Source organism: Giraffa tippelskirchi, chromosome 1 (assembly GCF_054371585.1).
Source record: "Giraffa tippelskirchi isolate mGirTip1 chromosome 1, T2T-mGirTip1v1.2.pri, whole genome shotgun sequence".
Lineage (NCBI taxonomy): Eukaryota > Metazoa > Chordata > Mammalia > Artiodactyla > Giraffidae > Giraffa > Giraffa tippelskirchi.
This window is the reverse complement of record NC_137275.1, coordinates 190,217,766-190,239,705: the sequence shown is the minus strand read 5'-3', so window position 1 is coordinate 190,239,705 and position 21,940 is coordinate 190,217,766. Positions and strand designations below refer to the sequence as shown.

At 44.9% G+C, this 21,940-nt stretch overlaps 1 protein-coding gene and 1 non-coding gene across 2 annotated transcripts in view; one reads left to right on the top strand and one right to left on the bottom strand.

Annotated features, from left to right (window-relative positions):
- Window positions 1–13,092: 13,092 nt before the first annotated feature.
- On the bottom strand, window positions 13,093–13,199 carry LOC145521767 (U6 spliceosomal RNA). The gene has a single exon (XR_014065673.1). It is a non-coding gene; the product is annotated as a U6 spliceosomal RNA (small nuclear RNA).
- Window positions 13,200–19,655: 6,456 nt separating this feature from the next.
- The window catches only part of EBF2 (EBF transcription factor 2), a 223,231-nt gene continuing 220,946 nt past the window's right edge, over window positions 19,656–21,940 (top strand). The window contains exon 1 of the mRNA XM_081516491.1: window positions 19,656–19,747. The gene's annotated coding sequence lies outside the window, so the exon portion shown is untranslated. The remainder of the gene's footprint in view (window positions 19,748–21,940) is intronic.

Below are 21,940 nucleotides of genomic sequence, written 5' to 3'. Positions count from 1 at the left end.
TTTCAAGATTCATCCCCCATCTACTTAAAGAGCGGCTGTAAGGCTTGCACTCACAGCAGGCGGTCAGGGCATTCACAGGACAGGGCGGTGTCCAGGCAAGTTAGAAGCAAGGTCAGAGGCCTGCTCTGCTTTGTCTCTGAAGCCTAAAGCAAGACAATTGACTGAATTTTCCTAACAGATGGTCACATGCTCAGAACCCCAGAGATCCAAATTCGTGGTAGCAGCCGGTCACCGAATGTTCCTCTGGCAAGGGCCCTCAGGGCCATGGTGGTGTCGTGCTGTGGGGAAGTATCTTGGGAGGGGACACAGGTGCCCTCAGTGTGCCCAGCTTCAGGTGAGGATCGAAATGTCATCTTTATCAAAGTGAGATGCTTCTGTCTCTCTGTGGCTGACGTGTCTATCCCTCCCTATTCAGAACCATCTAAGCAGAGCTATTGCTCTTAAAAAGCACATACCTCCTACACATTGAAATTTTATCATGATTTTGAAATATTTGCTATTGACAAAGTTTGATTGTATTCAAAGTACTGAAATTATTATAAGCAATGTCACTGTTACATTTGTCACTGAAAGACACTACAGATTCTTTAAACATAACTTCAACTGTTGTACATTTTCTAATGATCATTAAAAAAAGATTGATTTCATTTTTTTTTCAGGACCTGACAGCATGTGGTGTTGGAGAAAACTCTCGAGAGTCCTTTGGACTGCATAGAGGTCAAACCAGTCAATCCTAAGGGAAATCAATCCTGAATATTCATTGGAAGGACTGATGCTAAAGCTGAAACTCCAATACTTTGGCCACCTGATGCAAAGAGCTGACTCACTGGAAAAGACCCTGATGCTGGGAAAGACTGAAGGTGGGAGAAGGAGAAGACAAGGATGAGATGGTTGGATGGTATCACCAACTCAATGGACATGCGTTTGAGCAAGATCCAGAAGTTGGTGATGGACAAGGAAGCCTAGCGTGCTGCAGTCTGTAGGGTCTCAAAAAATTGGACACTAAACTGAACTGAACTGACAGCATGTGGGATCTTAGTTCCCCCACCAGGGATTGAACCTGTGCTCCCTGCATTGAGAGTGAAGTCTCAACCACTGGATTGCTAGGGAAGTTTAAAGATTGAATGTTTTCATGACGTACTTGTGTGAACAAAATTTCTCTTCATCATTGAACATCAAGAATTCAAGAAATCATCTTTAAAAAGTTTGGATCAGGAATTGAGCATAGCTAGTTCAGTTCAGTTCAGTCGCTCAGTTGTGTCCGACTTTTTGCAACACCATGGACTGCAGCATACTACGATTCCCTGTCCATCACCAACTCCCGAAGCTTACTCAAGCTCATGTCCATTGAGTCAGTGATGCCATCCAACCATCTCATACTCTGTTGTCCCCTTCTCCTCCCGCCTCAGTCTTTCCCAGCATCAAGGTCTTTTCCAGTGAGTCAGTTCTTTGCATCAGGTGGCCAAAGTATTGGAGTTTCAGCTTCAGCATCAGTCCTTCCAATGAATATTCAGGATTGATTCCCTTTAGGATTGACTGGTTGAATCCCCTTGCAGTCCAAGGGACTCTCAAGAGTCTTTTCCAACACCACAGTTCAAAAGCATCAATTCTTCAGAGCTCAGCTGTCTTTCTAGTCCAACTCTCACATCCGTACATGACTACTGGAAAAACCATAGCTTTGACTAGATGGACCTTTGTCAGCAAAGTAAGGTCTCTGCTTTTTAATATGTTGTCTAGGTTGGCCATACTTTTTCTTCCAAGGAGCAAGCATCTTTTAATTTCATGGCTGCAGTCAACACCTGCAGTGATTTTGGAGCCCCCCAAACCTAAAGTCTCTCACTGTTTCCATTGTTTCCCCATCTATTTGCCATGAAGTGATGGAACCAGATGCCATGATCTTGGTTTTATGAATATTGAGTTTCAAGCCAACTTTTTCACTCTCCTCTTTCACTTTCATCAAGAGACTCTTTAGTTCTTCTTCGGTTTCTGCCATATGGGTGGTGTCATCTGCATATCTGAGGTTATTGATATTTTTCCTGGCAATCCTGATTCCAGCTTATACTTCATCCAGCCCAGCGTTTCTCATGATGTACTCTGCATAGAAGTTAAATAAGCAGGGTGACAATATACAGCCTTGACGTACTCCTTTCCTGATTTGGAACCAGTCTGTTGTTCCATGTCCAGTTCTAACTGTTGCTTCTTGACCTCCTTTCAGATTTCTCAGGAGGCAGGCCAGGTGGTCTGGTATTCTCATCTCTTTCAGAATTTTCCACAGTTTGTTGTGCTCCACACAGTCAAAGGCTTTGGCATAGTCAATAAAACAGAAGTGGATGTTTTTCTGGAACTCTCTTGCTTTTTCAATGATCTAGCGGATGTTGGCAATTTGATCTCTGGTTCCTCTGCCTTTTCTAAATCCAGCTTGAACATCTGGAAGTTTTCAGTTCACATACTGTTGAAGCCTGGCTTGGAGAATTTTGAGCATTACTTTACTAATTACTTTACTTTGAGCGTGTGAGATGAGTGCAATTGTGCGGTAGTTTGAGCATTCTTTGGCATTGCCTTTCTTTGGGATTGGAATGAAAACTGACCTTTTTCAGTCCTGTGGCCACTGCTGAATTTTCCAAATTTGCTGGCATATTGAGTGTAGCACTTTCACAGCATCATCTTTCAGGATTTGAAATAGCTCAACTGGAATTCCATCACCTCCACTAGTTTGTTCATAGTGATGCTTCCTAAGGCACACTTGACTTTGCACTCCAGGATGTCTGGCTCTAGGTGAGTGATCACACTATTGTGGTTATCTGGGTCATGAAGATCTTTTTTGTATAGTTCTTCTGTGTATTCTTGCCACTTCTTCTTAATATCTTCTGCTTCTGTTAGGTCCATACCATTTCTGTCCTTTATTGTGCCCATTTTTGCATGAAATATTCTCTTGGTATGTCTAATTTTCTTGACGAGATCTCTAGTCTTTCCCATTCTATTGTTTTCCTCTATTTCTTTGCATTGATCACTTAGGAAGGCTTTCTTATCTCTCCCTGCTATTCTTTGGAACTCTGCATTCAAATGGGTATGTCTTTCCTTTTCTCCTTTGCCTTTAGCTTCTCTTCTTTTCTCAGCAATTTGAGATGAGCATAGCCATTTCAAGCTTGAATATTAAAAAGAAATGATCAAGGAGGCAGGCTCAAGTTTCTCATGACATGTTGGGAAGTTGGATACTAAATCAACATTTCATGTCTAGCCTTTTACTTTGCATTTTATTTTTAATCTTAATTATAAAATGGAAATTGAGTATAATGGATTGTTTCAGATAGCACGCTGGAGGGGTATAGTTTATCCTGGTGTACCCACCCCCAGAGTGCTATATCTGCATGATCATTTTCTTCGAGTGCTACATTGTTTAACTGTTGGGAAGCACATGTTAAGAGCTTCCTGGCACACAGCGAGCAGTCCATAATATTAGTTATGCTGTTAATGTATTATTGTCATCATTCTACAGATACCAAGGATAAAGCTCTGAGCTAGTCGTTAGAAATTGTAAGAGGCATGCTTCTATTATAAACTACCTGATGACTCTAAATGAGTCCATTTATCTTTTTTATGTCTGCTTAAAATGCAGATAATATTACCTGCACATCCTGCCCAATGGGCAATGTTATGGGACTCAAATGAGAAACTCAACATCCAAGATTGCTGAGAAATAGGAATTATTTTGCTGGTTCTGTTATTTTTCTTCCTCTAACTCTGTGCTCTCCCCCCACACGTGGCTATTTAAATGTAAATTAATTAAAGTGAAATATCACTGAAGATCCAGTTTCTCATCCATGCTAGCAACACTTTCACATGTGGCTGATGACTGCCATATTGGACTGCACAGCTTAACTACTCTTTACTCCTTAATACAAATGTTTGCCCTCTTTCTTCTGCTTCTAGTCCCCCTTGTGGATTAGGTAGGGAAGATTTAAGTTTGTAAAATAGAGTCTTCATCCATAATAGCTATAAAATATTAAAAACTCTGAGCTCTACTCTCTTTGGTATGGGATGGTACCATTTCCAATGGGAAATGGACCCTGATGGTTTGTTTTGACCTCTCTGCAGCCTCTTGCCCAGACCCTTGGGCATTTTCAGACAACTGGAAGGGCTGGGGTGTTGTAAGAAATAATAAAAGGAAAGAAAACTAACCAGGGTAACAAGGGTTAAATCCACGTGTCTTCATAAGTGTGATATTCTTACCATCCTGTCATTGTGATACTTATTATTATCAAATGTAATCACCCAACTTTCAATTAATTAATTTTTAATGATCATTTTTTGTATTACTTTTTTCTCCCAGTTTTGAGATATAATTGGCATACAGCCCTGAATAAGTTTAAGGTATAAAGATTTGATTTAAATATTTTGTGAAGTGATTATTGCAATAAATTTAGTGAATATCCATCATCTCATATAAGTACCAAATTAAAGAAACAGAAAAATATTTTTTCCTTGTGATGAGAACTCTTAGGACTCACTCTCTTAACTTTCATGTATAACATGTAATAGTGTTAATTATATTTATCATCTTGCTCATTATGCCCCTAGTACTTATTTATCTTGTAACTGGAAGTTTGTACCCTTTGACCATGTTCATCCAATCCCACTCCCCTGACTCTCGAGATTTTAATTTATATTACTCCCAAGGACCTTCAGATTCTTTGATATTTGTTAAATAAATTTCGAGTGGCAGCAGCCTTAAAACTATTTCCACAGCCACCCCCTTATCCACACCAATAATTGGGCATCTGTTACCCTAACCATAGGTGAGAAAGGGTTTGCTAAAGGTTCTGAACATAGTGTAGCTGACTGGTGAATATCAGTAGTCTGCTGGAGTCATTACTATAGCTACCAGGACACTTTGTTGAAAAAATACACGACTAGTACTGTGTAGTGTTTTTACTGCGGTTAAACTACATCCACTTATTGATTTCATCCAGCACATAAAATTGTGGGCTAGGGTTTATTTGTGTGGTTGCCATGAGGGGAATCATCTCTGTGATTCCTTCTGGACCAAAGGAGTATTTCTCTTGTTTTTGTTCAGTCGTTCAGTCGTGTCCGACTCTTTGCGACCCCATGGACTGCAGCACGCGAGGCTTCCCTGTCCTTCATCAACTCCCAGAGCTTACTCAAACTCATGTCCATTGAATCAGTGATGCCATCCAACCATCTCATCCTCTGTCATCCCCTTCTCCTCCTGCCTCCAATATTTCCCAGCATCAGGGTCTTTTCCAATGAGTCAGCTCTTGGCATCAGGTAGGCAAAGTATTGGAGCTTCAGCTTCAACATCAGTCCGTATTTCTCTTGGCTGTCGGTTATTATTTAGTCAAGTCAGCTGGGGCAGTTTGAGGAAACGCTGGCTTTCTTCATTACCTTTGGAAAAGGCTCAAAATAGATTTGTATACTCTGTGAAGTCCCAGTGACCACATTTTTCTTTTATTTGCAGGAAGAAGTTGCGAGGACAAAGCTAACATAGTGCAGTTAACCACACGACCAGCATCATGGTGTGAGCAAAATTTGTTATGGACAGAAATCTTATGTGTAAGGCTATTAAAGGCTTGTAAATGTTTAGGAATAAAAAACTGACTTGGTGTACCTTTTCTTTTCCATTAATGGTTTCCCCAAGATATTGAGTATGGTTCCCTGTGCTAGACAGTAGGACCTTTTTGTTTATTCATTCTATACTCAACAGTCTGTGTCTGCTAATTCCAAACTCCTAATCCCAAGTATACTTGGCTATATCTTTTCTTTTTAAAATTTATTTATATTTGGCTGCACTGGGACTTTGTTGCTACACGCAGGCTTTCTCTAGTTGCAGCAGCGGGGGCTACTCTTTGTTGCGATGCATGGGCTTCTCAATGTGGTGGCTTTTCTTGTTGCAGCACGAAGACTCAGTAGTTGTGGTGCACAGGCTTAGTTGCTCCGTGGCATGTGGGATCTTCCTGGACAAGGGATCAAACCTGTGTCCTCTGCATTTCCAGATAGATTCTTATCCACTGGACCAGCAGGGAAGTCCCAGGTATGTCTTTTAGACAGCAAATACACTTTTGGTGAATAACTGATTTAGAAAAACTACCAGTTGTCCTCTTATTTTCCTATCTGACATTTATTAGGAAAGGACAGACATTTTAACATAATTCTTGGCAGCCTCTGCTTCCTAAAACAGTATTTCTGACCCACTGTTGGTCTATAGAATCCTTGATATTAAAAAAGTTCAACTTTTAAAGCCTTGTTTCTGCTAGTTGTTTGGCTTTGACATATCCATACTCATTATAACCCAGTTTTTCATTTGCTAGAAGGGAATAATCCTCCTTCCTATTCTTATACAGATGTTGTAAGGTCAAATATGGGATAATATTGGGTTGGCCAAAAAGTTAATCTGGGGTTTTGGTAACATCTGACAGAAAAGCCTGACAAACTTTTGGGCCAACCCTATAATATGAGAAAGCGCTTTGAAAACATTAAATGATGGAACACAAATGTCAATACAACTTGAGAGAACTTCCCTGGCAGTCCAGTGGCCAAGCCTCTAAGCTCCCAATGCCCTAGGCCTGGGTTCGATCCTTGGTTGGGGAACTATATTCTACATGCCACAACGAAAAGATCCTGTATGCTGCAACTAAGACCCACTGCAGCCAAATAAATAAGTGAACACATTAAAAAAGAAAATAAAAAGACCCCCTTAGCTCCAGGAGTCAAGGATTCTTTTCAGGGAGAATAGCACTCTGAGAGGTTGGATGGTGCCATCTACCCTTGATCATCTTGAATTTCCAGAGGCCCTTGAACATCCTGGCCCAACAGAAATGGCCACTCCTCCTTATTAAGGGCTGATACTTTCCATTTGCTTAAGACAATGCACAGGTCTCAGTCCTTCGAGGCAGCACACACACCCCTCTCAGGACCAAGCCCCACCTCCAGTTCTGGCCAGCAGGCAAATAAGTAAGGTCAGGTCCCATCAGAGCTTGGTCAGGGAAGAGCTGAGTCTGCTAAGAGAGGAAAAGGACTGGGCCTGGAAGGAGCGGCAAGACCCAGGTACCATGTACTAGGAAGAGCCCGAGAGTTTATATGAGGACACTGAACCAAGGTGGGGAGAACATGAAGTGGGGTAAAGGAGAGCGTGTGAGCTGGGAGGCACACTGCAGTATTAATACCTTGGCAAAGACCCAGGAATCCTGGGACTTGGGGATCATGAGAGATACAGCTAACACACTTAGGATGGTTTGGGGGAAGTTTGCATAAGACAATTGAAGACAGAGTCAAAAGCCTCAGTGAAGGACTTCCCTGGTAGTTCAGTGGTTGAGTACCTGCCTGCCAATGTAGGGGGCACAGATTTGATCCCTGGTCCAGGAAGATTTCACATGCCTCTGCACCCTGGAACCTGTGTTCTGTGACAAGGGAAGCTACCACAATGAGAAGCCCATGCACTGCAACTAGGCAGTAGCCCCCACTCACTGCAACTAGAGAAAGCCTGCATGCAGCAACGAAGACCCAGTGCAGCCAAAAGTTAATATATAAATAAATAAATTTAATAAATGTTTATAAAAAGCTTCAGTGAAGAGGGCATGCTACATAAGGCTGGAAGACTCCCCAACCCATCATGTGCCCTGGGAGGACCTGGAAGGCATGCTGTTCACCAAGGCAATGAGAAATGAGCTGGCTGAGCTGGTGCGAGGGCTGCCAACATCAATGAGACATTCAGGAGGGCTTTCATCTATTGGTCAGGGCAAATGGCAGGAGATGCTGTTAGGTGACTGGGCTTCCATAGCAACCGAGATGCAAAGATCCTTCAAGGGTAGGGGCCAAATGGAGGTAGGTAGCCATCGGAAGCATCATCAGTGATGCTGGAGGTGACATCACCCAGGGGGCCGGACCCAGGGGAGCAACAGAGATAATGAAGAGAGCATGGAATTATGTCAGCGAGCCAGAGGGCCCCCACATATTGTCACGAAGTTGTTCACATCTTCATAACATGCTGAGACCATTAGCTCCAAAGCCCATCAAACTCAAAATTCTAAATTGAAAGCATCCAATTGTTTTCAATAGAGCCCCAGTAGATTTTTAGCTACGTGGAGCCTGCTCACTTGGCATACCCAGCAAAATATCCCAAACCCACATCTGCCAGCCACAGACAAGACGAATCCTGGAACTGTAACACTCCAGCACAGTTGCCCTTTGGAGCTCTGCTGACCCAGAGACCCCCTGCTGTGCTGCCGAGTGACATCTCCCACACACCTAAGCCCCCTCTGTGTCCCCTCTCCCCTGTGAGTTCTCTTGCCTTTCTCCCCTCTCCCTGGCTCCGGGAAGTGTGTGCGAGGCACCCCCAACTCCCCGCCTATCCAAATACCGCCCAAAGCAAGCGCGCTGTGTGCTACTGCCCCCTGGTGGTCATATATTTTCTTGTGTTAGTCGCTTCAGTCCTGTTGACTCTTTGCGACCCCGCGGACTGTAGCCCACCAGGCTCCTCTGTCCATGGGGTTTCCCATCTGAAGTGGGTTGCCATATCCTCCTCCAAGCGATCTTCCTGACCTGGGGGTCGAACCTGGGTCTCCTGCACTGCAGGCAGATTCTTTACTGTTTGAGCCCTTATGGAAGCCCTTTTTCTTGCTCAGCCCCCACATGCTTCAACTGGGTACAGGCATCCAGAGGGACAAGACAGATGAGCAGCCAGCAGGGGTATCACTCAGTCTGTGGAATAACTAGGAAGCAAGGCGCGGTGGTCAGGAGGCTGAGTGCAGCCATCTCGATAAATGTCATGATCCTGTGCCTTTCCAGATCTGAGCAGCTTTCGGACCTGGAACCCACTAAATAAAGCAGAGGAAGAGTCCTCAGAAGAATGGGCCCTACGACACTGCAGCAAGTCTGTAATCATTTCCAGTGTGCTTCTCAAAAGGGATCTAGGGCCATTTATTTCAGTAGTTATTTCCAGGGGAATGGTGACAATTCAGACATTTGAAGGACTATGGAATATATGTATTGGAATATGTATTGGATACATATTCCAAGTTGATACCTGGGAATCCAAAGAGTCGTCATGCCCCCACCCTGATAGAGGGGGGGATAGGGGAGCCTGGTAATGTGTGGAGTTCTGTCCTGGGTCACTGGACCCATTGGAATGGGTTTGAAGAGTGAAGATCTCTGTTACATGTTAACACACACCAGAGAGCATCTACCAGGGAAGAGGTGTTTAATAACCAAGTGAACACGATGACTCAGCCAGCTGTCATCAGCCAACTTCTGACACTACAGTGCTGACACAGGAGCACACCAACAGTATAGCCATGGTGGCAGAGATGCAGGGGCCCAAAGCATGAGAGTCTATTCACAAAGACCGACCACTGCCACTGCCCAGTGTCCAGCCTGCCAGCCATAGATCAATGCTGAGTCCCTAGACACACACATATTGAAAACAGATCAACCTACCCCTTGTTGTAAAGGGGCCAGTGATTCATCCTGACCAGGATGGACTCATCACTGGGATGTAGGTTTGCCTTTCCTGTTTGGAATACTGAAGCCAACACAACTGTTTACACAGTATTGCCCTGGCAACATGGGGTCCTGCAAAATATCATATCAGCCCACGGGACTGAGCAGGGCACACGGGTACATGAGCAGGGCACCCACTGGCCCAATCATATATTCCACCACCCAGAAACTGCTGCCCTGTGAGAATAATTGAGGTGCTGGCTCCCAGAAGATCTCGTATGAGGATGGGGGTACCATCTCCAGGATTCAGTATGATGCTGCCTTCAGGAATGCTATTCTGTGGCACTGTGTTCCCAATGGACAGAACACAGAAGGCTGAGAAACATGGTATGGAAATAGAAGTGGCTCCGTTTGTATTTTTTTTTATTACCAGCGACCCACTTAGTGAACTAAAGCTTCTTTTCCTTGACACTCTAAGTGCCTAGAGGTCCTTGTTTCCAGAAAGGGAATGCTTTCACAACAGACCTCTATTTTAAATTCATTTATTTTTGGCTGCACTGAGTCTTCATTGCTGCCCATGGGCTTTCTCTAGTTGTGGCGAGCAGGGGCTACTCTCTCCAGTTGCAGTACATGGGCTTCTCATTGCGGCGGCTTCTCTTGTTGCAGAGGACAGCCTCTAGAGTTTGAGCTCAGAAGTTGTGGTGCACCGGCCCAGTGGCTTCACAGCATGTGGCATCTTCTCAGACCAGGGCTGTAAACTGTGTCCCCTGCATTGGCAGGCAGATTCTTAACCACTGGACCACCAGGGAAGTCCTCACTATGGAACTTTAAACTTTAAGCTGCAGCTATTGCTTGGCCATTTGGGGCTCCTTGTGCTAAGAGACCAGCCGCCAGAGAAAGGGGTCACCATCCTGCCTGGGGGGTAATTGACCGTGATCACTGGAGAAGGGAGGCTGCTGTTCCTTAAGCGGAGCACAGGGGGAAGGATCTTTCTCACAAGTGATCCAGTAGGGGAATCTCTTGGTACCCTAACTCTAACCCTAATTCTGATGGCAAGTGGAAACATCCAACAGCCATAGCCTGAGAGGGGTATGGTTGCCAGAGAGTTCTTCTAGAAGTTCTCATGGATGAGGTTCACCCTGACCAGCGGAAGTGCTACTTGAGGGTGAGGGGAATCTAGATGGGTAGTAGAGGAAGATGATGAGTATTAGCTACGGCCTTGAGTCCAGCTGCAGTTTTTCCCAGTTAGTCCCCCTGGAACTTTCCAGATGGGATTGAACTTACTCTATGAAGGAGGGCATGGAGCAGCACCATGGGTAGAAAGCAGCAGCCACTGTGGCGAGGTACCTGGACCCCACCCTAGGCACACCCTAACTACTGGCCGTGCTGGCTGGTAAAGATCCACAGCGACATCTCTGGGAGGGAATCGACCTTCATGGAGGGAAGCCGCCTCACCCAAGGCCATACTATCTTCCCATGGCCAGCATACATTCTGTGAGCAGAGGATGCTGCAGTGAAAAGGCACAAGCTCCTTGTCTTGTTCTGGGATGTCTCTGCAGGGCCATCCCAGCTTCAAAGTTCCCTGTGGCCCATCAACTTTTCCCTCAGCCCAATCTTACTTCTCCCACTCAACCCCATCTACTATTTTTTTTTTAAATATATTTATTCATTTGTTTGGCTGTATCAGGTCTCAGTTGCATCATATGGGATCTTTCGTTGCAGTGTGTAGGCTCAGTAGCTGTGGCATGTGGGATCTTAGTTCTCAGATCAAGGATCGAACCCACGTCCCCAGCGTTGCAAGGGAGATTCTTAACCACTGGACCAACTGAAGTTCCCCTCATTTACTGTTGACAAGACTCTTCAATCAGTTTCCTGCATCTCACTCTCCATCTCAGAATTGGTTTCTGTGGGAATCCAAGCACATTATTTTTTCTCTCATTCTTTCATCCTACTCTTTTTTCCTCTTTCTTTCTCCTCTTTCTTCTCCATTTCCCTTATGCATAGAGTGACCATGCATTTCACTCCTGCTGATCGGGTGTCTCACCTGGTCAGTGTCTCCTTTAATTCTCAAAAGGGTCCTGATTTAGACTCTACATTATGTGATCAAAATTCACTGAATTCATCTCTTCTTCATCACACACACATTCTTTACACTTATTATATTTTACTAGGTGCTGGGAATACAGACCTGAGTAAGAGATTCCAGTCGTCTGAGCACCAGACTCCAAATTCCTATTGAAATTGCCAAAAGAATATTATAATAAAAAGACACATTATAGCTGGAAACCAGAGAAAGGTGCCATTCTCATACAATAAACTTTAAGGAATTTCTCCAAGATACATTACAGGTGAGACTGGATTGAGGGAAGGGTCTGCCTAGACAGGTGTTTCCTCTGCATTCGTTTCACACATTTTCTTCAGATGAAAAACTACCCAGGGACCAGTGGAAGTCACCCCACTGGCGTGTCCTAATTCAGAGCAGTGGGAGACTGGAGATGATGTGGGGGAACTCCCAGTTGTACCTGCGTTCCAGCACCATGCACTGGGCACAGCAAGATTTTCAGTGGGCACCACTCTAGTGCTCATCTGTTTGGGGTTGTATCCTAAACAAGGTGTGGGCATCTGAGAGTGGCAGAGGAGACCCTATATTAAAGGTCGCTGCCTCAGTTAACATGAATTGTCATAAGAAACATGAAAAAACTCTCAGACATAAGGATGAAGCTCTTTAGTATAGCAGCCTCTAGCTGCAGCTGCCTCCCTATTCTCCACAGACCCCTGGAGCTTAAATCTAGAAAAGTTAAATGTACAATCATTCTAAGTGTTTCACTTCTTCTGTCACTGAGTCCTGGAAGTCTCACAAGACTCCACCTTGGACTTCCTTAGTGGTACAGTGGATAAGAATCCATCTGCCAGTGCAAAGGATGTGGGTTCCATCCCTGATCCAGAAAGATCCCACATGCCATGGAGCGACTAAGCCCCTGAGCCACAACTACTGAGTCCAAGTGCTGCAACTACTGAAGCCTATGTGCCTAGAGCCTGTGCTCCCCAGAAAAAGAAGCCACTGCAATGAGAAATCCGTGTACCACAATGAAGAGAAGCTCACCACAATTAGAGAAAAACCAGCACAGCAATGCAGACCCAGTGCAACCAAAATAATAATAATAATAAATAAATGATAAACTCCTATTACCTGAACATATAACAAAAATGGCTGAAATGTATCACTATCACATCTAAAAGATGGAGAAACTAAAGCGTAGAAATGAGAAGAGGCTTGTCCAGGATCCTTGAATCTAATTCCCTTTGTCAGAAGAGTGATTACTGGCTATGCAACTTCTTTAGACGTTTAAAGAGAACTTGTAGTTAAAGAGAAAGAGAGAAATTTGATGAACCAGTGTAAAGACACTGGGAAAATGACACTCTTAAACAACTGTCATCACAATGAGAGTAAAGAATGTACTGGAAGTCATCACTTAATATCAACATTGTGTGAAAGGATTCTAAACAACACTTGGGGATTATTATCAAACTGAGCTGTAATGGTGGCAGTGATATCACTACAAAAATGATAAAATCCACATATCATTTTCCCCCAAAAAAATTACTCAAAGAAATATGTTGGTCAATTGAGAAATGTATCTAAATGAAGATCTGAAGATGGTATCAACTGTTTTCCTTGAGTGGGGACCATGTTAATTTTCTCTGTGTCATTCCAATTTTAGTACATGCGCTATTGAAGTGAGTACTGTATCAACTATCGTCAAAGAAACTTTACTGGTAAAAAATTATTACCAGCCCATGTCAAAGTTGTATTTCAAGTTTGCCATGAGGGAATAGTGTCCTGAGCCAGTCACTTCAAAAGCTTGTCTGTTGGCAGAGAAATAGATAGAAAATGGTAGGTGCTATAAGAAAGGCGTGCCAGTTAATATTACCAGATTCCTCTCAAGGTCCACAACTTAGAAGGTGCTCGTGACCTCAGTGAAAGTTCTCTAAAAATTGCTCAAGAATGCTAATTATTTCCCAGAAGGAATTGTAAATTAAATCATATACAAAAAGGAAGTTCTGTCCCAAATAATTTGGGACAATTTTCTTTCTTACCATGTTACAATGTAACCATCACATTTTCATGGTTCACTTTAACCGAGAAAACAAAATCTAGACTGTGTTCAGTTCAGCTCAGTTCAGTTGCTCAGTCATGTCCGGCTCTTTGCAACCCCATGGGCTGCAGCATGCCAGGCTTCCCTGTCCATCACCAACTCCCGGAGCTTTCTCAAACTCATGTCCATCGAGTCGGTGATGCCATCCAACAGTCTCATCCTTGTCATCCCCTTCTCCTCCTGCCTTCAATCTTTGCCAGCATCAGGGTCTTTTCCAATGAGTCAGTTCTTCACATCAGGTGGCCAAAGTGTTGGAACTTCAGCTTCAGCAACAGTCCTTCCAATGAATATTCAGTGACCCCACAGGAGACTGAGCCAGACTTGCCTGTGAGTGTCTAGGAGTCTCTGGTGGCGGCATCAATAGACAGTGGCCTGCCACAGAGTCAGGGGCACTGAATACAGCAGTCCTGGGAGATGTAGTGTGCTGGCATAAGTCCTTTTGAAGAAGGTCACCATTACCACCGTTCCCCTACCATAATCTGGCCTCAGGCCAAATTTCAGGGAGGGAACACAGCCCCACCCATCAACAGAAAATTGGACTAAAGGTTTACTGAGCTTGGCTCTGCACATCAAGGCAAGACCCAGATTCCCCTATGGCTAGTCCTTCCCCATCAGGAAACTTCCACAAGCCTCTTATCCTTACCATCAGAGGGTAGATAGAATGAAAACCACAATCACAGAAAACTAACCAAACTGATCACATGGACCACAGCCTTACATAATGAGCCATGCCGTGTAGGCATGATGGACCCACCCAAGACGAACGGGTCATGGTGGAGAGTTCTGACAAAACATGGTCCACTGGAGAATGGAATGGCAAATCACTTCAGCATTCTTGCCTTGAGAACCCCATGAACAGTATGAAAAGGCAAAAAGACCGTGTCAAAGCATGTAAATAGGAAAGCTAAAGCTCTAATCAAAACATACGAGTATTTCTTTGTGAACTTAAGGGCCAGAATAAGCTCTTGAATAAGACCCTAAAGCACAAAATAGGTGCATTCCTATTTAAAACAGGACAACTGTGACAATAATGACCAATGACAGATTCAGAGTTAATATTTGTTGACATCTAAAATTGACGATGGATTAACATCTCAGCAGACAAGGTATTCCTGCAAACCATCCACATCAACAATAGCAGCAGCAAGAAGTATTAGCAACAACAATCACCAAGGCTGAGAACCCAGTGGGGAAATGAGCCACTGGAGGAGACTCAGATGGTTGAAAAGTATTTGAAAAGATGCTCGCCAGCAGGAGCAATCAAAGAAATGCATATTACAACAACAGTGAGATGTAACTTCATAGCCAACATTAGAAAATCAGATAATACCAAGTTTTTGGTGCACTGTTGATGTAAGCCGAAATAGTCATGAGGAATAAAAACAAACCAGAACACAAAATTCAACTATGCAAATGGAACTGAGAAAGTAAAATATGCATTACTAGTTTCTAGATATATCCATCTAAATTTCCATTCCAATTTAAAAGTCTCAATACTTATTTAAAAATATGGTGACGTTTCACATTTTGGGGAAAATACAGATTATGTAATAAATGCTATTGGTACACCTAACCATTTGGCTACAGAAGTTTGACTTCCCCCTCATAATGTACACCAAAATAAATTCCAGATAGCATATAGTTGACATATAAATAGCAAATATGTTTTGAATAAAATGAGTGAATTGAATATTTAAATATACCTACAACTAAACTTTTCCATACTGTTCATGGAATTCTCAAGACAAGAATACTGAAGTGGTTTGCCATGCCCTTCTCCAGTGGACCATATTCTGTCCAGTGGACCACATTCTGTCAGGAAGCAACAGTTAGAACTGGACATGGAACAACAGACTGGTTCCAAATAGGAAAAGGAGTACGTCAAGGCTGTATATTGTCACTCTGCTTATTTAACTTATATGCAGAGTACATCATGAGAAACGCTGGGCTGGAAGAAACACAAGCTGGAATCAAGATTGCCGGGAGAAATATCAATAACCTCAGATATGCAGATGACACCACACTTATGGCAGAAACCGAAGAAGAACTAAAGAGCCTCTTGATGAAAGTGAAAGAGGAGAGTGAAGAAGTTGGCTTAAAGCTCAACATTCAGAAAACTAATCATGGCATCCGGTCCCATCACTTCATGGCAAATAGATGGGAAACAGTGGAAACAGTGTCAGACTTTATTTTTGGGGGCTCCAAAATCACTGCAGATGGTGATTGCAGTCATGAAATTAAAAGACGCTTACTCCTTGGAAGGAAGGTTATGACCAACCTAGATAGCATATTTAAAAGCAGAGACATTACTTTGCCAACAAAGATCTGTCTAGTCAAGGCTATGGTTTTTCCAGCGGTCATGTATGGATGTGAGAGTTGGACAGTGAAGAAAGCTGAGCGCCAAAGAATTGATGCTTTTGAACTGTGGTGTTGGAGAAGACTCTTGAGAGTCCCTGGGACTGCAAGGAGATCCAACCAGTCCATCCTAGAGGAGATCAGTCCTGGTGTTCATTGGAAGGACTGGTGTTGAAGCTGAAACTCCAATACTTTGGCCACCTCATGTAAAGAGTTGACTCATTGGAAAAGACCCTAATGCTGGGAAGGATTGGGGGCAGGGGGAGAAGGGGACGACAGAGGATGAGATGGCTGGATGGCATCACTGACTCGATGGACGTGGGTTTGGGTAGACTCCGGGAATTGGTGATGGACAGGGAGGCCTGGCGTGCTGCGATTCATGGGGTCGCAAAGAGTTGGACACGACTGAGCGACTGATCTGACCTGAACTGAACAACTAAACTTATATTCAAATTCATCTTCTAAGATTTTGGTCCTTATTGTTGAAAGTGGAACCAAGACCACAACAAACACATCTACTTATTTAGGGAAATTTTTAATGGGAAAAGAAATTATAAAAAAAATATAGGTCAACATTTAAATCATTTTAGAATGGGGAAGGATTACCTGGCAATGACAAAAGGAGGATATTCTCATGGAAAAAAAGGGTGGATGTAACTACATACAATTTATTTATTTAGGCCATGCCCTTGGATAGGCAGAGCAGGGATCAAACCTGTGCCCTTGGCAGTGGAAGCTCAGCGTCTTAACCACTGGACCACCACTTAAGTCCCAAACCACACACAATCGAAAGACACCTTTATTTGTAGTGGGCTCAACTGATTGCCTAATCTGACTGCCATTTTCAGCCCTCATCTCTGAGGCCTGTCACATAGAGGATGGAAAAGTGGGTACTTGCTTTCTCAGCTACCTATCTGACCCTGGATACTATTTAACTTAATTATAACAGAGGAAACATAAAGGATGTTTCTGGAAAAGCTTTTAAGGGGACGGAAACTTGTTTTATCTGTGTTCTTCTTGCTTCCTGCCTTGAATTTTTGCTATGGGAGTCTGCTGCTGTATGAACCATCTCATTACCAAAAGGCAATAAACACGAGACTGAAAACTCAACATGCGAACGACAGTGAGATGAAGAGCAAAAACATCAGGTAGTTAATGGCATTAGTGAGTGGTACCCCAGGTGGTTCAGTGGTAAAGAATCCACTTGCAATGCAGGGGACACGGGTTTCATCCCTGGGTCAGAAAGATTCTCTGGAGAAGGAAATGGCAACCCACTCCAGTATTCTTGCCTGGGAAATTCCATGGACAGAGGAGCCTGGTGGGCTACAGTCCATGGAGTTGCAGAGGGTCAGACACAACTTAGTGACTAAGCAACACTATCATCTAACTTGGGGCCATCTACCCTCAGATTTCTTGTTATGTCAGATATTTAAGTGTCTTTATAATTTAAGTCATTGCTATTTTATTACTTGCACATTAAATTTTTTTAACTACATCTGTATCTGCCACAAAAAATTACCATAAACACAATGAAGGGCAAACAAAGATTGGGGAAAATATTTGCAACATACATGATGAATTAGAATGTAGCATCCTAATAAAATAGGAAATTGTAACACCCCCAAAATGCAGTGGTGAAAAAATGAATGAAGTATAATTTCTCCTTATTGGAAATCCATGAAATATAAATCTCAAATAAAAGAACCAAAAGACATTTGCAATCTATCAAATCGACAAATTTTTAAAACAAGAAAATAACTTCCAGGATTGAGCAAGATTGAGGGTGGGGGCAGGGAGAGAGTAAATATTGTCTTTCAAGAAGACATTTTATCACTCTGTGTCAAGGTTTAAGAAAAATGCATAACCCTTGATCTTGCAGTTTTACTTCTAGGACTTTATCTCACATAGTACGTGAAAAGCAAAATCTACAAAGATGTTCATCACAGTGTTATTTATAATGGTGAAAAATCAGAAATAACTTAAATGTTCAACAATAGCAATTGGTTAAACAATTAATAGTGTAACTTTTCTGGTTAATGAAATAGTATGCCAATATTAAACGTTACTGTAGGAAAATATTTAGTTGTATGGAAAATATGCTATATTAAGTAAGCAGAAAAGTTACAAATCAGCATATAGAAATCAGAAAGAAAGGTGAGAGAAAACCCACCCAAATATGAACAACCATTCTTTGTTGGTTTGATTAGGCGTGGTTATGAATTTCTTTTGTTGTTTTTGTTTCTATGCATATTTTTTTTCTGCATGAAACATGCATTGCTTTTGCATAAAAGGTGAAGTTATTAAGGAGCTTCTAGGAGGCTTTAGTACTATGGGATATAAAATTTCCGGAACCACTTTCTTCCCCCGGGCCCTCTCCTTTTCTGCTCTCTGCGTCTGGTTTCTTTCGTCTCTTGTCTTCCCCGGTCAGCTTCGCTGAATGCGGATTATAGGAAGCGCTATTCAGGAGTTCAGCTCCACGGAGACCGAGACCAGCACGCAGCGCTTGGAAAGCCGCGTTCCCGGCGGAGCGCGCAGCGCGCGGAGAGGCTCCCGGCTCCCCATCAATCAGCTGGTGTTGGCCACCTCGACGGAAGGACCTTTCCAGAACTCCTTGCATTTTCCTTCAGTTCTCTGGAGATTTTCGCGATTCCAGCACGCCTGCCCGCCTGCAATGGCCCCATAGCCAACCGCGCTCTCGTTCAGGGTGAGACGGGCCCAATGCGGTGAAAATGGCAACGCTGGGTCCCCATCGCAGACTCCTAGGAAGTCCCAGCCCCTCCCCGGGGAAAGGCCCCATCGAGTGCCTTCCATGCACTCTGACACCCGGAGGCTCCAGATAGGTTCCAAAGCACTTTGTTAGAGATAATTCCATGTTAAAAAACAAACAGCAACAAAAATAGCGCCCACTGCAGGGAACAGCCGGTGCGAGCCAAGGAACTAAGAAAAGCAAGTCAGAAATCCTGCTCAAGGAGCTCACAGGAAGGGTGGGGTCAGGAGGGGTGGTGGGGGGAAACCACCCTCACAGGAGACTCACAGCCCTAGTGACGTACAATGAGCCAATATCATCCTGCGCATTTTACCGATGAAGTTGGCGAAGGGAAACAGGCGTTTATTGAACACCTACTATGGGCCAGCTACTTTGCCCTAAGTTATCTTTTAGTCCATAAGGCAAGTGAAGCCCTGGGGAAAGAAATAGGTCCATTTTACCAATAAACTGAGGTTCAAAGGAATAACACTCCCATTTTACGGATTAGGAAACTGAGGCCCCTAGGAGGAGGATCAAATGCCCAAGACCTCACCAGCAAATGCGAGGCTCTAATCTGGGTCTGAGGATGACAAAGCCGGAAGGGTTTCTCCTTTTTCACCCTGCTTCCCCCATAGGGACCACTTTGCGACCCCATGGACTATGTAGCCCGCCAGACTCCTCTGTCCATGGAATTCTCCAGGCCGGAATGCTGGAGTGGGTAGCCGTTCCCCTCTCCAGGGGATCTTCCCAACCCAGGGATCGAACACAGGTCTCCCGCAATGCAGGCAAGTTCTTTACCAGCTGAGCCACCAGGGAAGCCATAGAAACCACTAGAGCGCCTCAACTTGCCCCAGGTCAGAGCTGCAGGAAGTGCGACACTCGAGAGGGTTTTACTGCCTTTAGTCCAGCGCCCCCTATCGGGCGAAGCTGCCATTGCTCATAATACTGTTCAGGGGCTTCCTGGCCCTCGAGACAGTCCCCGCTGCTGACCCTCTGAGCAACTTGACCCCTGCTCGATCTCCTCCGTGAAACCAGAGTAAGTAGAAGTTCTGTCGCCCCTTCGAGGGTGGGACGGAGCTGTCCGGCCCTGTCTGCTCGCTGTTTTCTCAGCCTGTTCTGAGGTTTCCTAACCCTGAACCCCGCCGCCCTGGAATGTGTGTACCACCTCCTGGGAGATGCGGAGGGGTTCGCATCAGCCAGAAATGGAATTTCTAGGCCTCGGGCAGCATTTGAGGAGGTCCTAGAGCTCGAAGTCCTATTTACACCGTTAAAGACAACGTGGAAGTATGCCTTGTACCCAACTGCCTTTTCCCAATTTTTGTCTCTTGCCACGGAGGTATGTGGTGTGGGTGGAGGTGACGCTGAGGTGTGTGTGTGGGAGGAAATCGCCTGGTGCCGACTGGAATGATATTCTGACTGGTGACCTGTTTGTAGCTGTACCCACTCCCCCTCTCCACCCACGCAATCCAGGGCGGGGGTAGGGATGGGGAGTTAGGAAGACAAGTGTATTATGGAGAAAAAAGTTGGATCTGGAAGCCAGGGGTGCGTTTCGGAGATTGGTAGAGGAGGTGACTTGTGCAGAGAGGGAGGTGGGAGCCTTTTGCTCATCCCTCCCCTTCCCAGGTGGCTCAGACAGTCAAGAATCTGCCCGCAATGCGGGAGACTCTGGTTCGATCCCTGGGTCGGGAAGGTGCCCTGGAGAAGAAAATGGTTACCCATTCCAGTATTCTTGCCTGGAGAATCCAATCCCATGGACAGAGGAGCCTGGTGGGTTACAGTCCATGGGATCGCAAAGAGTAGGACACGACTGAGCGACTAATACACACACACACACACACACACACACACACACACACACACACCAGATCGAGGAGGGTGTCCCTGGGGTGGGGGGCGCGATGCCCGCGCGCGCAGAGCGCAGGGCGAGCGCAGGGCCGCGGAGCGCGCGTATACAAGTGTGTACGTGCGTGTACGTGTGAAATGCGGCTCGCCGACCGCGGTGGAGGGTAAGCTCGGCAAAAATATGAATAATCAACACATCACTCACACCTCCGCGGCGAGCGGGGAGGGAGCTGGCGGGTCTCGAGGGCTTTCCCCTGCCGGCTGGCAGGGAGTTGGGGGGGGCGGTGCGGGGACCACTAGGAAAGACCGCGGGGGGTGGGGAGCGGGGGTCGCTTCGGAGGAGCACATGTTATCTTCTCCTTCAACTAAACCGAGAAGCCGAAAAAAGGGCGGGAAAGAGTCGCATTGAACTTTTTCTGTGTTAAGGCCTTAAGTTGCTCGCCATTGTGTTGCCTTAGAAGTGGGACATCAGTAGGTGTCTTTGTTCCCTACTTACCAGCTGAGATGCCACTTGTCACCTCCCATCCTCATTTCATTCAACTGTAAAATGGGGGCAAATAGGTCCGTCTTAAAGTGTCGCTGTCAAGTTTAAAGGTGAGAAAGTGCCTGGCAGTGCCTGGCTCCGCAGAAGTGCTGGGTAAATGTCCCGCCTGCGTTCGTTTTTATGTTCCTTTCAGCCCTATTCTGCGGGAGACTTGCTCGATTGGGTCTCTTAGTGCGGGTCAATTCGCCTCTAGATCTCTGCGCCTTAATTCCGCGGTGACGGAGACGCCACCGCCTTGGTGCGCAGCTTCCTCCTGAAAGGGTTGCAAACGGCGTGCTTACCCCAGCACAGCCTCAAACCCGGGCTGGACGCGAAGGCCACCCTATCCACCCAGGAAATCGGGTCCTCAGGTGCGCGTGGAGGCCGCAACAGGCAGTTCTTTCTCTGTGGATCACCTGTTCCCCAACACACACACACGCCGTGGACCCTGCTTCGAAGTCTGCGCTCCAAACGTCCAAACGCGGCTGCTGCTTCGAAAATCTATTCTGCTGACCTTTCCGCATCTCTGACTTGGCTCCGTCGCTCGCTCGGCACGCCCGGAAGAAGGGGATGGGAGGGAAGGGTATTTCTGAGAGGGTGAAAGAGTAGGAAAGAAAAGAAGAGGAAGAAAAAGAAGAGGAGAGAAAGAGGAAGTTACTCCCTGGGTTAGGATAAAGCCCTCTGACTCCTTCAGTCCATTTTCACTGGCCTGGGTGCCACATCGTGTGTCTAAAAAGTGTTTTTCGTCGCCTCGGTATTTCTGCAGCTGTTCCCGCTGGAATCCCTTTCACTCTGAAAAAACAAATCAAGAAGAGAATCTAAATTTTTACCAAATTGTCTTTAAAGGGCTCTGTTTGGTATGGA